Here is a 14,531-nt window from a genome sequence, read left to right as displayed (position 1 = left end):
CTGGTCAAGCCACGTCAAGCCGAAGCCACTTGCCTTTTGTGTACGAGTTTCAAAGCGCAAGCCAGCATCGATTTCTTGTAGATAACGAAACTTGCTGCTTTCTCCTCTGCATCTTTTTGCGTCATAAACGAAAGGTAAGATATTTTTTAAGGGCTGGTGTCAAGAGGGACGGGTAATTATATACCTGTCCGTGTACTGCAAACGCCGTGCGCTCTCCGTATGTTGGACATAACTGGCTAGGCACATTCTGAATGACAATGTAACTAAAGCACTCAAGGAATCATTTGTCATTCGCAAACATGGGCTAAATTTAAATACGTTGTTCTAGAGCCCCCAAAAACACTTTCCTTGAGGCTGTCAGCGGTACGTTCACGTAGCCGCGTCGACGACCGCGTTCGCATTGAAGTCGGCGCTAGCTACGACGTGATGTGCGCGGTGGCTACGCTTCTACATTCACTCAAGGTTACCGGAAAGGTTGTAGCGCTTTTTAGAGTGTAAGCTCTTTAAGGGCGTGCGTTATAAATTGGTGTTGAGGTAAACTGTAGTCACGGGGTGACGAAACGTGGAAGAAGCCGTACGATGCGTTCATTCCTGCTAGTATGCTACGACTGTGTTCTCTACTGTGCGGCTCAATCCTGCGAACGCGGCGAAGTAATCGCATTTTGCCGACATGTGCTTGAAGGGCGTAGTAATATATTTACCGTTCTTGCTGTAAACGCTTGTATACATACGAATCCGCTGATAGACGACGCCAAAGCGCGTCGGTGAGGACGCTTCCTTGACATTCAGCGAGGACATTCAGTGGCCATAGAACAACTTTGCGCGATGCAGCTTCGTATGCAGGGTTTTTAAATGCGCGATGGATGTTCGTTTTGCAGTACACAGTGACAGTAGTGTTGAAATGTTCCCCACTGGCTCTGCCGAAGTGGGGTAGCTGGTGTTAGACCATATTGAAATATAGGAGGAATTAGCATGACTAATCAGGCTTTGGTTGCACGGAGATACCTCCCTTCACAAGTTGCCAGCCACATCTTGTCTATGTATCATGTACAGTGAAATCTCGTTGATACGTTTTTCAGGGGAACCGGGAAATAAAAAGCATTATGTGAAAATCGTATTATCCAAAGAGTTTGTTAAAAAAAAAGGAGAAAAATCTGCATTCTCCGTCAGCAACTCAATTTTATTGAGCAACAGTGGAGTAGCTGGTAAATTTGTGCTGCACTTTCTTTTCGAAGTCTGGGAGAAAATTCTCCGGAAATGTGAAAATAAAAAAAAAAGCTGCTGGTATTTTTCACTTGCGCGGATGCTGTTCTGTATGACACTTCACGTTGTGCCTTGAATTGGTGAAGCCAGCCACCAGACGCTTTGGAGTCCTCAATGCCCAAGGAGAGCGCAGTGTTGTCAACTTTTTCGCGTAGTACTGACCTATCGGCGTTCATCCTGCTGCTCTAACTTCCTCCCACCATGTGAGCAGGATGTCTTCCATTTGGTCATGCTTCGCACCTTGTGCTTGTTTCGCATCAGGGCCGGAAACTTGCACATTCTTTTGAAGTTCCTCTTGCTGACCGGCAATAGTGTTGAGCGTTGACACTGGCAAACCGAGCTTGTGTGCCAAATCCACGCATTTCCTCTTCGGGTTTTCTTCCAATTTCTGTACAATTTCCACTTTTTCTTTTTATACTGAGTGCCTTCCGTTTCCTCGACATTGCCACAAGCCTGGCAGCACACCCCGCACAGCAACAAGGCAGCCTAAGGAGAACAAGACTAGTCAAATAGAACAAGAACAAAAATAGCCTCATAAGCAACACCACCGAACACAGGAACCACGCAGAAAGAGAACAAAGAACGGAGCGGGAAGCACAGAGCATGGCGAGAAGTTGGGGAGGGAAGTCGTCGACTGCCAAGAGCATTGGAACCTTCTTCTTCGATTATGATAAAAGTGAGAAACTCTATGATTATGATATGTTTCATAGATGGCACAGTGCCTCGCCTCACATATCATCCTCATTGAACAGAGCGCCCACGCCCGGCAGCAGTGTTTTTGTCGCAGAACCGGCGCTGCCATGCAGGTCATGGGTTGTTGACATGGGGTTTGAGCTAGTATACCGAAGAATAAATGTAAGGTTTCTAAAAATGGTCAAGGTTCACTTTCGTGGTTGTGCCATCCAATTTTTAGCAAAAATGTGATCGTATAAAATGCACGAAAATGCATTATTTCTAAGGGATTTTGGCTTGGAATGAAAAGAAAAACGTATTATGCAAAATTGTATCAATGAGATCCCACTGTATAAGGCCTTCCTTCATAATAGTTAAGTTTGCATAATCCATCTAGAAGCACTACGTCCCATCTTTTTCTCTGACCAACACGACTGGAGACACCCACAGACTGGAAGATGGTTTGACTGTATCCTTACTGAGCATTTTTTTTTTTAACTTTTGGATGACGAGTCGTTCAGCAAGTGATACGCAATAGGGCCACTTGTACACTGGTGAAGCATCGTTGGTGTTGATATGATGGGTGACTGCAGAAGTTTGGGTTGGTTGTCTAAGTCAAAGATGTCCTTGCAGGAATCCAGAAGACGAGGGAGATCGGCGGTATGATCCGGTGGGAGGTCTGAAGCAGCCACTGCCTTGATTGATGGTGCTTGATGGGACGCCTGCACTGCAGGAGGTAAATCTGCAGGAGTGCTAGCATTCATGCCAGAAAGGGCACAGCATTGCAAGCAAAATCCCCTTGGGAAGGACTTGAGGTGTGAAACTGAAGTTGAAAAACTGAAAGGGAAGGCAGGTTTGGTTCTCTACCACAGTAATGATGATGTGTGGCAGAGTGACGTTTCACAGAAGCAGCGCGTCTGTAATAGGGAAGACCATATAATAACTTGCAAAAGAAAAGCAAACACTGACCAAGAATAAAAATATATTGACGTTTCGGAACCACATACGGGTCCCTTGTTCACTACGTAAGACAAGCCGTCGTCGTCAATATATAGGCAGCACATGACGTAGAGAGCATGCGTAGACGGGAGGCAAAGTCCCATCCGTCCGGTTCATTGCGGCTGGCGTTGATTGGATAAAAAGTGACTCTAGCAGACGCCAAGATGATGTGTTCTTTTCCTTAGCTAAAATTGCGGTGTTCTCCCAGTCAATCTTGTGGGAATGTTTGTGCGCGTGCTCCGCAATGGCAATGGCATTCGTCATGTGATTATGATTTCTTACATCACGTTGGTGCTCTTTCAGTCGTCACGGAGCTCGCCTGTCGGTACATGGGCAATGCGCATGTCGTATTTTGAAAAGACGCGCGACAATGCTTCGCTTATTCCTGGGATGTAGGGGATGGCTGCGCGTGCTCGTAATGTCCTGTTGTTGGCCATTCTTGGCTGTAGTATCTTATTCTTGGTTTGGCAAATAAGTCGCTTAGGGTAGCCATTGGCGATTAGTTCGTGGCGAATTGTTCCTAATTCACGTTTCAGTGCACTGTCATCTGATCAGATGCGTACGGTGCGCTTTATCAAGGACGACACAACGGATGTCTTGTGGCCGAGAGGGTGGCAAGATTCAAAACTGGAGTAACGACCCGTGTGTGTGCGCTTCCTGTACACTGAGAAGGAGAGAGCGCCCGCATCGCGGCGAACAAGAACATCCAAAAAAGGGAAGCATGTTGCCTTGCTCGAACTCCACGGTGAACTGTATATGCACATTCTGGGCGTTGAGGCTGTCCAGAAGACATGGGACATCTTGCTTTTTTAAAATACAAAAACAGTCATCGACATAGCGGCAGAAAAACCTCGGTGCCGGTGTGAAGGTTGCCAATACCTTCCCCTCTACAGCCTCCATAACTAGATTGGCCGTAGTAACTGATGTGGACGCACCCATCGCCGTGCCATGGGTCTGCTGATAGGGGCTTCCCCCGTAAGAAAAATAGGTGTTGCTCAGACAAAACATAAGCAACACACAGAGCTCGGGGACGTGAAAGGGAGTGCGATCGGGAAGACTAATGTCCGCGTTTAGTGCTTCTTCGCACATGGCTACTGCCAGATCCACTGGGACACTAGTGAAAAGAGACTTGACGTCGAACGAAACCATGACGTCGTCTTCAGTTAGAGTTACGTCCTTCAGCTTCGAAACAAAAGAGGACGAGTTTCCGACGTGCGTGGGCGTCTTACCGGCTAGAGGGCTCAACACTTGGTGAAGGTAGCCTGATAGTCGGTAGAGCGGTGACCTCGAGAAGTCGACGATAGGCCGAAGAGGAACGCCAGGCTTGTGGATTTTAGGCAGTGCGCTGCTGAGCACGAGGTCACGGGTTCGATTCCCGGCCGCGGCGGCCGCTTTTCTGATGGAGGCGAAAAGCAAAAACGCCCGTGTGTACGAGATTTCGGCGCACGTTAAAGATCCCCAGGTGGTCAAAGTTAATCCGGAGCCCTCCACTACGGCGCGCCTCATCGCCTGCGTTGCGTCGGCGCGTTAAACCCCACAATCAATCAAATCAATCGATTTTAGGCAGACCGTAGATTGCCGGGGCTGAACCGTTCGTGCACAGTAACCTGTAGTAGAGGCCCTTGTGGTGCGGAGGGACTAGCTTGAAAAGCCTGGTTAGCAGTTCTTGAAGCTTGGACTGTAACCTGCTAGTTGGGTCACGGGCTAGAGGAGCGTATGTCTGCTGGTCTTCGAGAAGGGCCAACATCTTCTTGTGGTAGTCATTGCTATCTAGCAAGGCCGTGGCATTGCCTTTGTCAGCAGGAAGGATTGCGATACTGCTGTTATTCCGCAGGCTCCTGATGGCTTGCCTCTCCGCTACCGATAAATGCAGTCTTGCACAATGTCTTAGCAAACCAGAGAGCACACCAATAGCACGGGTGCGCGCTTCTTGCCGTACTTCAGAGGGAAGCTGGCCGACCGCGCGTTCGACCGCACAAATCACCTTTCCTGGCTCCGGGGGTGCTTCCGTGTTAAAATTAAAACCAAGGGACAAAACCTTAGCCTCCTCTTCGTTCGGTGTGTACGGAGATAGGTTGATGACCTCTTGGGTGCATTGTGGCACGTCCGGCTGGAGTGCTTGCAGTTTCCTCTCTTGCGACGTTCTATGACGGCCTTCTCCCATGCTAGCGGTGAAGTTTGCGTGCAGCTGCACATCTGGGAAGTCCTCAGGAATAAGATACTCAAGTTGCCGGCGTGCAAAGAAGGTTTGCTTCTCCAAAGCTCGTAGCTTCTGGCGGCACTCAAGGATACGTGCTTGTAGTAGCTTCCGCACGGCTTGTCGAACAATCTAGTGAGAAATAACTGTGAGAAACGGGTGGGCTTGATCACAGGGGTATGTATGTTACAGCATTTGACAGCAAATGGACATAATATGTGGAACGAGAACGGTGTTTTCGAGCATTTTTGGCAGAAGGAAATTCAAAAGAGAGAAGTCCCGCAGAACAGTCAATGAGAGCGGTTCGAGAAAAAATCGACGCCGAGGATAATGTCATGGGGGCATTTTTCAAGGACGGTGAAGAGAGCGACACTATCGTGGTCGGCAATCCATATTCAGGCGGTACGCATTCCGGCAATTGAAGGTGTGCTCTCATTGGCAACTCGAACAAATGTTTGCATGGGTGGCGTCAGAACTTTGCGGAGATGCCAGCGGAGGGTTAAGCTGATTACAGAGATGTGAGCATTTGTGTCAGTGAGAGCCTGGGCTGCAACACCATCAACAGTAACGTCTAGTAAATTGGGCTTAGACTCCTTGGCTAATAGAAGATCTGTCGTCCAGGTCACAGATGCAGTATTACCTCCTTGAGCTGCATTGATTAGTCTTGTGGGTGAGGTGAAGGCTTAGCGTGGCAATGTCGAAAGCTGTAGCGGGCCACATGCCCACCGTGACAGCAGTGGAAGCATATTGGCTTGTTTTCAGGAGTACTCCACTCTTCGGAATTTTGTGTCTGAAAATGGCGTGGGGCATATTGGTGGGGACCAGTTAAGACACGAGGAACAGTGAAAGCGTTTTTCGAGTGAGCTACAGAGCAAATGCGTGGAATGGTGTGGCTTGCGAGCTCTTGCTGTATATCGCATGGATTAGGGAGATGGAAGGTGACGTTCATTCACGGGTCGGGGCTAGTAGGGCAGCCGTAGCCGTAGCCTCCAGCTCACGGCGTACTATTTTCATTACGTCGTCGAACAAAGAAGGGCACATTCCAGTAAAGTGGTATACTCGTAATAGGATGTGGGAGCCGTGTTAGGCAGTCGAGTGAACTGTGGTGCAATACAGTGAGCTTTCGCTTGTTTCTTTCTTTCTTTATTTGGTACCCACAGCGCCTTTTGGCATTACAGTGGGGGGGAATGACAAAAAGAAATGCATCAACTAGTAACGTTGATAACCAAAGAAACATTTTCCGGAGGCTGCGAGGCCCTTTTCAAAATGTTTAAACGGTCTGCACTCTGTAATGATGCCGTCTGTGCTGGTGCAGTCCTTATAAACAAGCAGGTTGAAAGCGCCATCAGCAATTCCTTTCTGCACATGGCCTACTTTACCAGTTTCTGATGTGTCGGCATCTATCTTGTGACACAGAGCAACACCATCCTGAATATAGGCGACGGATGACTCCATCGAGGTTTTGGCATGGGAAGAAAGTTCCTTCGCGGCTAGTTGGTGGCCAACAAGCTTTCCGAACAGCTCACGTAATGTCAATTTGCAGGTTTCCCAGCTTGTCAGGTCTGCTTCGTGTGTCTCAAACCAACAATAGTCTGGCTGGGCCCTTGAGATAAAATATTACGTTGGCCAGCCCCAAGGTTGCGTCCCATCTGTTATGAGCGCTCGCACTCTCGTAGGTGCTTATCCAGTCATCAACGTCAGTGCCGCAGAAGGTGCTGCGGTCGCAGGGATGGGAGACGACCATAAGTGGCATGGTCGGCCAGAGGGCTCCATCGAGTGCGAAAATTTGTGCCGACCTGGTGTCCACTGTGCAGCTCCGTGTTTGAGATAGCAGATGTTGCAATGCAAGAGGACCAGGATAGGGCACGCTGCGCAAGCTTCTTCATCTTCACAGCACACAAATGAGGTTACTGTGCGCGCAGTAATCCAGGCTGGTGCTCTGCTTTCAGCATTGAAGCTGGAAACCTTTTCTACTCCCTTCCGCATGAACAAGTTTTGGTCTCTGTGAAAGAGTGTATCACCGTCTACAACGGCGAGGTTAAGTTTATGCAAAGTTGCGGGATTTCCGTGAAATCCTTTTTGGAGCTTCTGCGTTTCTACTTAGCATCAACTATTGTAGGATGGTGTGACAGTGTCTTTGTGCAGAGATCTGGAATCTGTAGACGTTCTAAAGTTCCTCACCTTGTTAGTGACATTTTCTTGGCTCATGTTGACCGTGTATTGGAACGTGACTTGGAGGGTTTGGCAATTAAAATTTTCATGTATGTTGACGATTACCTAGTACATTGTGGAAACTATGACCCTACAAGAAAAATGGTAGACATTTTAAAAGCATTCAAACTTCACGCATTTAGGCTGACCTTTATGTCCAAGGCGCTGAACGAAAGAACTATCCAGTTTTTGGACCTGTTGTTAAAATTCGAGCAGAATCATGTATGTTGGCTCTATAGCCCGCGATCGAAGAAGCCTTTACTGAACTCTTCATCAGCACGTTCTAGGATTGCAAAATATGGGATTGTTGTCAACTGCCTCAGGTCAGCCATCTTGTTTTGTTTTGTCTTGTTTTCACCTAATTGAGTCTAGCTTTGGTGAACAGTTAGTTGGACCCAAAAATGCTGGCTACGGTGACGGAGTCATTGGGTCGGCCTGTCTTCAGTTGTTGGATTTGGTGAAGAAAACTTGTCTCCTGCTTGTGATGTTGTGAAGGAAAAGATAGTTGTAATCTCGTACCTGCACAATGTATCTCACCGCTTGAAAGAAATGGGGAGCAGATATAACATCAATGTGGTGTTTTCAGCCAAAATTAAGTTAAACTGCAGCTGTCCCGCCATCGAAAAGAATATTAGTAATAAGGGCCGAGCAAACAGGTGTGGTGTGAAACATGAGAAACAGGTTGTTCCTTATAGATTAAAGGAGCCATGAAGAGAAAATACAACTTCGATTAATTTGAAAGAACTGGAATTCAGTATCTCACTCAGTTCCATTAGAGCCACAAAAGATGTTTTTTAACGAAAAAAAAGCAAGAAGTATTTAAACACTTTCAAATTTGGCGCCACAGTGACGTGTTATGAGCAAGAATGACGTCATACGGGCCAACAATAAAACATAATTTTCCGTGCGTTAGCTGCACGTTAGCATTCAAGTGATGCGGTCAAATGGAACTAGAGGCCCCATTACAGACGTCCAGTTATGTGTCTTCGCGACAGGTCAGTTAGGCGGCCGCCAATCGCACAAACAAGGTTCCGTGACGTCATAGAAAAGTTGCGGGAAATTGGCTAGGGGGTCGCGACTGCTTCACACGTTTTCTTTAATATCTCCGTTATTTGTTCGAAGATTGCGATGATATCGGTATCATTGTTGTCGGGACTAAGCAGTCTTTCTAATAAACCCAACTTGTATTTTGTCTTCATGGCTCCTTTAAACGTGGTTTATTGCATTCCTTTGAAGTGTGGTCGCTTTGATGTTGGCCAGTTCACTGAGTGCCTTCTGGCCCTCTTCCCACCCATTGCAAAGATTGTGGTTGTACGCTTTTCCTTCATGATACAACGGTACTGTTCTCGCACGATGAACAAAAGGTGAGGGAAGTATAGTGAAAGCACATAAAATTCGAAAAATGTCTGACTCGTGTGTTAGCGCTCGTCTTTAGCACTTTTAGATGCAGAATTGGCGTATCTTGATGAGAGCAGTACTTGAGAGCGTTTGTCTGTACAGTTGCTTATAGTGGGTTCATGTGTCATGTTTTTATCTTTGTTTTATACCTTCGATGGCTTTATATTTGTCTCTTCAATAAAAATTCGGTTTTGGTTCAGTGGTTGTCCAGTGTTATCCTCCTTTTTGTCCCGTTATTTGTGCGCTGCGAAGATGAATCTACACCAACTAGCCCGGTTTTCTACGCTACTTCAGTCCGCAACCACTATCAATGATGTTACGTGGCACGGAGAAATTACAGGTTGTTTACAAAAAAGTCCACAGCATTGGCTCAATGGTAAAGTGGTGCCAGAGTAGCGAACTGATCAACTTTGGTAACGTCATTTTTCACTCGCGAGTCATTTAATTTGCATTCGTTCTCGTCGTCCAATGAGGATTACTGCACGACAACACCTACACGGCACGTCCAAAGCATCAAACAGATGGGTATTTCGGATACTTGGCTCCTAACTTATGGTAATATTAAGGCGAAGCAGCAAGTACAAGGCGTGCAAGGCAGCAGCCTGACTTCTTCTGGCCATCGTTGTTGGTCTAAAGGAGCAACTAAGTATACTTGTGCATGAAGGATATGCTAACCAGGCATTGACGATTTACAAAGTGACACTGTGTTTATTCAAAGAGGTCGTTCTTTAGCGCGTCTTGTTATAAGGTCTTTCCCACTTCTCTTGTTTTTAATAAAGTGCTGTTTTGCCGCTTTGCGCTGAAATCAGTTTTCAACTCTTGAGGATTTGTGCCTAGTCAAGTAATGGCTCCAACTTGTGCCTGAGCAGCAGCCGCAGTTCCTAAAGCATTGTGCAGCTGAGCCCAAGGACTTTTTTCTTTTTTTTTTTTTAGTGAAGGCAAAAAGAAAAAAATCGAAAATGCCTGTGTGTGGAGATTTCAGTGCGAGGTAAGATACCCAAATGTCAGGATTAACTTGTATCGAACTTAGCACTGTGTCACGCTTCATAGCCCAAGAGTGGCCTCGGCAACTACAACCCCCGAAATAGAATCTTTTTCCACTTTGTTTTTGCAGCAGTGGTGCGATGAGCGGGGCTCAGCCTAGTGCCCCCTCATATAATTTCTGACTGATAAACCGACCCAGTTGTCCTGTATGGCCATTGCGTGACAGCTGTTCTGTCAGATACACTGTAAGCACCTGCTTAGCTATTGGGAAAGGTTGTTAACGAGATCAGAGATCAAAGCAGTCTAGCTCAGAACTTTAATCCTACTAGTGTAAGCCATTATTTGGCCTTGTACAAATTCTCAAAAAAGTCAAAAATACCGTTTGGTGTGAAGGGACTAAAGCAGGTTTTAGACACAAGACTGCATCAGCAAAGGATATCTGGTGTCACGTAGAAAAAAAATTCAGAATAAGCAGTTAGAATAGTTCAAAAGCAGGCTAAACTAACTTTTGTGTACATATTAGTGTAGCCATATATGGGACAAAATACACCATCAATTGTGAATTTAGATTCACTTGACGTTTGCGGTGTGGTTGTAAAAGGAAGCGTTTATTTGTTTCTTTTGGTGTTGCAGGTGCTGACTGAGAAATTGTGGAAAGTTTTGAGCCAAGATGTTCCTGGCCTAAACCGTGATGGGCACGTAAAATGTTGTATGTATATTTGAGGTTATAAAGCATTTAATAAAGAATTTTCGAGCTTTGGGACTTGGTTTCTGCTGTTTCATATGCCCATACATTGCAACATGTAATCTATATTCAAAGCTGTAGTTTTATTAAAAAATTGTTTTCAGCAGACAGATTTACTATTCACTACGTCACTTTTTCATGATCAGTTCATTAGCATGTGTTGCGGGTTTTTTTTTTTTTTAGCAATTGATGCAGAACTAGCACACGGACTAGGTAAATATTTATAAGGCTTAATGTTATGTTTCAGTTTTTCAGTCAATTTGAGAACCTGTATTTGCTGTAAACTTAAGTGCTTTTGTGATCACATGCCTTGAAGCATGCTCCAGCGTAAGAATACTGGATACCAAAGCCCCTTGTAGCTTGTTTTAGTCAGTGTGTGTGGACAAACGTAAGTCATCAGTGGAGGCTTCATATTCATAGTCCAACTCGCAAATAAATGTGGGTGCTAGCACCATTGGGGCGTGCAAGCAAAAAAGAAAAAGACCCGTGAACACACGATCGCGAAGAGGAGCCGGTGCAAAGGTAGTCCTGCGTGTCAGAGGCGAAGATCAGAGCAGGAGTATTTGACAGTTCTAATTCTGCCTGGGCAAAACTTTAGTGCCAACTGCCGTTTCGTCTGGGCGGAGCGCTAGATACGATAAAGAAGAAAACAAAACAAGCAACCCGGTTGTTTGTGCGATCGCATAAGAAGCAGCAGGGCACAAAGTGCAACCATCGTGACAAGGTTGAAAGCAATCGTCAGAAAATCTGAGTACCAACATGTTCAAGGTGGGCTACAAGTGATTATACTTATCGCGTATTCCCAGCGTGACTTAGGCCCAACTTTATGGGGCATTAGGCTAAATTTCTATTTGTCAAACTCCAGGAATTCATTCATAATAAAGGTTGACTTTCACAGCGGCGGCCGATCACAGGGTGAACTGTGGATGCACGCTTGCGTAGCAACCGTTCACGCGACGATTTGCGAATGCTACACTGCGATTGCAAAACAGCACGGATTACAAATTATTTATTACCTAGAACACTGTTGCAGCGTAAAACTTAATCAAACGACCCGGTTGAAGCACTTCGAAATGCACTGCGGCGGTCATCACAAGGGGACGCGAAATCCAACACAGGCGCAGTTGAAGCACTTTTAACTTCGTTAAAATATCCAGATCTAGGAGTGTGGTTGAATCACAGCGCAGCCGTCCCAGAAGGCGAAATCCAACGCGCAACTGAAACACTTGCCGGTTGGCGCAAGCGAAAAGGGTGCACGCTTCGGTATTCACTGCCGGCCGGCCGCCGGGCCAAGAGCGGGGAGTGTGTGCGCCGGCAGAACAGCCCCGCAACCCTTCGCCTTTCCCTCTCGCACTCCTCCTTTTCTCCCTTTCGTGGGTGATGCATCGCCGAAACCGGAATACGCCACTGAGCTAGCCGCACGGTCGCTGTGCAGGCGGCGGCCACGGCCGCGAAGTGGCCCAGGCCGGCGCAGGTAGCTCGAGTGATAGCTTGTTACCGCTGCACGAAATTGTCCCCAAGTCCCGACCATGGTGGCTTACGTGAGAAAGGAGTTAATGATGCGATGGCGGGTTGCATTAAAAATTGTCATCTGCACCGCTTACGAGAGCGGCACTCGAATATCCGCCGCAGTGCTGAGCCGAACACATCTGTAGGCGGACCTGTAGGCAGACCGGCCGGCTGCTCCCAGCGCGCGTCTTGCCACCCACCGTCTCGAGCGTCGCGCGTCGTTCTTTAGCCGCGGTAGCATTTGCACTCACAGCGCCTGCGTCACATCCACGGTCACTTTTTAATTAGGCGCTTCACGAGATCAGTACGTGGGGGCATTCGCAGAAACTGCCGTCGATGCGGATTCGACAGTGCTACGGCGGCTCTGCTCTGTGATATCCCTCCGACGGTCACGTGGTCAGCTTTGTTCACACAAAATCCATCGTTTCGCGGCACTCGCTGAAACCGAAACTGCGACTGGCCGCATTGAAAATGCCTCTAATTAAACAACCGTCGCACGCTGAAGCAAATGAGGTTTCTACAGGTTATAAGTAGGTCACTAGCTACTTATCGCAACAAAAAAAACAAGATGCAAAATTTTTGTGTCAGTGCCCCTTTAATAATTGCGCGTGGGCTTTTTCGTAACATGGAGAATCAGAATCGGAAATGAGACAGTAATAAGTGTCGGCAGTCGAGAACGCCAGGGAAGGCAAAAGAGAAAAGACGGTTCGTCATCCAAAGGCAGGGGAAGGGGGCCACATAAACCGGCCTGATATACGGAACCTCAGATAATGGAACTTCGACCGATACGCGCGTGACCGCGGAGAACAGCAGAACGCGGAAACGGGGCCCCCACTTCGCTCGGGCAACCCCAACAAACATGCGGGGGGTCGCGGTGGTTTGTCCGCTGAAACTTCGACGTGGCCCCTCGTTTCCGAGCCAGGGGGTTCCCAACAACATGAGACTCGTGCATTGGCGGATCCAGAGGAGGGGTCCGGATGTCCTGACCCCTCCCTTAATTTTTGAGTATATACCCCCAAGACGATGACCCCTCGGGTCGTAGAAAAAGTCTCGTTGAAAAGTTTTTCTATTTGTCTAATTTTTGTTTTTTCCAAAATATGGGTGAATAAAGAAAACTCCTCCCCCTCCTCCTAATCATCATCATTATCATCTCTGATGGAAGCTGACCCTCCTCTCAGAAAAAACCTGGATCCGCCCCTGGACTCGTGGCGCTTTTGGCACCCTGAACCCCCTGGCTCAGGCATACGGCGCGGGGCAAATGAGACGGGGAAAATGTGTCCGGGGCTTAGGAGTACGGGGCTTTCGAAAACGGGGCTAATGGCGCGGGGCAAATGAGACGGGGCTTATGCAATCCTGGTCTTTTGTGCACCACCCGCTGGTCACTCACTGAACTTACTCGTCGCGTGTAACGTTGACAGTTGCCTTGAGGCCGTCAAATTCTTAAGTGTCACTCAAAGACGTGTTCTTTGTTGCCTCCCCCAAGCGGTGGAAATGTCTTCTGGACAGCATGGATTCCACTGGGGAATTAACACCTCGTTCTGAAAAAAGTCTTTCTAAAACCAGGTGGTCAAGACATGCTGAATCATGTAAGGCTATTATGAAAATTTTCAGTGCAATTTTGCGTTGCCGTGAAGACATCGCGAAGAACGAGGAAGAAAACGGTGTCACTAGGAATGAAGCGTGCTCGCTCCTAAATAAAATGTCAAAACTGGATTCCATGGCGATTTTCTGGAGTGAAATCTTTGATCGTTTTGGCAAAACGAGCGAAGCACTTCAGAAACCAGACTTGTACATTTCAACTGCTGTAGATCTTCTGAGCTCCCTGGAAGGCTTTGTCTATTCGTTGCGACCTCTTTTTGGTGCCTTCGAGGCGACAGCACGCACGCTGAGTACTAATCAGTGTTGTGAGGGCAAACGTATCGCTTTGAGTAAATACCCGGACGGGAAAAGCGATGGTACGCTGCGTGGTAGAAAAAAGTTTGTTGTAGAGAACTATTGAGCTTTGCTCTGCGAGTGCGAAAGGCTGCGTATACGCCAATCTTTGCGAAAAGTTCGGTTTCTTAAAGTTGGTGGCTGAAAATGGAAAAGCATTATCTCTCCTGCACAGTAGGCGGTGAGATTGGTGGAGAGCTACAAAAATGATTTGGAGCCAGCATTTCCGGCTGAAATCGTTCAGTTTACGAACTTTCTGCAAAGCCCTGTGTGTGATCAAGATACGAGTTCCCTGGGTATAATGAAGTTGCTACATGAAAGACAACTTATTAACGTGTTTTCAAACCTTTCCATTGCATTGAAAATGTACCTAAGCATACCCGTGGCGAACTGTGAGAGCGAGCGGTCGTTTTCCAAGTTGTCACTGATAAGAAATCGCCTTCGTTCAAACCAATTCTGGACAAGTTGAACTCGCTTGCTTCATGTCCATTGAAAGTGACCTTGTAAGGGACCTATCTTTCGAGCAAACTATATTGGATTTTGCCAACGCGAAGGCCCGAAAGATGCCGTTTTAAACGAGAACTGTTTGAGCTATACATGAGTGCTCGTGAGATTTTTTAA

General features: G+C 47.1%; 1 protein-coding gene and 1 long non-coding RNA gene across 2 annotated transcripts in view; both read left to right on the top strand.

Annotated features, from left to right (window-relative positions):
* Nucleotides 1-14,531, top strand: part of Alg1 (ALG1, chitobiosyldiphosphodolichol beta-mannosyltransferase) — a 167,291-nt gene that overhangs the window by 21,710 nt on the left and 131,050 nt on the right. The window lies entirely within an intron of this gene.
* Nucleotides 19-12,578, top strand: LOC144138380 (uncharacterized). The gene is made up of 3 exons (XR_013315874.1): nucleotides 19-134; nucleotides 2,569-2,671; nucleotides 10,358-12,578. It is a non-coding gene; the product is annotated as an uncharacterized LOC144138380 (long non-coding RNA).

Source organism: Haemaphysalis longicornis, unplaced genomic scaffold, assembly GCF_048455015.1.
Source record: "Haemaphysalis longicornis isolate Haplotype H1 unplaced genomic scaffold, Haemaphysalis longicornis Haplotype H1 scaffold_5, whole genome shotgun sequence".
Lineage (NCBI taxonomy): Eukaryota > Metazoa > Arthropoda > Arachnida > Ixodida > Ixodidae > Haemaphysalis > Haemaphysalis longicornis.
Note: the sequence above shows the minus strand (reverse complement) of the source record. Positions and strands in the feature narration are given on the sequence as shown.